Consider the following 327-nt stretch of genomic DNA (forward strand, 5'->3'; position numbering starts at 1 on the left):
CCCTCTGTCTCTCTCTTTCTCTCTCTCTCTCTCTCTCTCTCTCTCTCTCTCTATATATATATTTCTCCCATTACCTCTCTATAACAGATAATATGTAGCAGCACTCTCTTTAGCATATTGTCCTATGTTTGGGGGACTGCATAATATCTTCCATTTGTTTCTGACTTTAGGAAGCAAAACAAGTTATAAGTCAGATTTTATTCCAACTTCATTCTAAGTAGCTCTCAAACGCATCCTATATACTTCAACATCTTACAGAGTTAACACACAGAACAACAACTTCTCACTACAAATTTTAAAAATAAAAAACTTTTTTAGGGCAAGAGA

The sequence above is a fragment of the Strongylocentrotus purpuratus genome, unplaced genomic scaffold (genome assembly GCF_000002235.5).
Source record: "Strongylocentrotus purpuratus isolate Spur 01 unplaced genomic scaffold, Spur_5.0 spur5_scaffold_5, whole genome shotgun sequence".
NCBI lineage: Eukaryota > Metazoa > Echinodermata > Echinoidea > Camarodonta > Strongylocentrotidae > Strongylocentrotus > Strongylocentrotus purpuratus.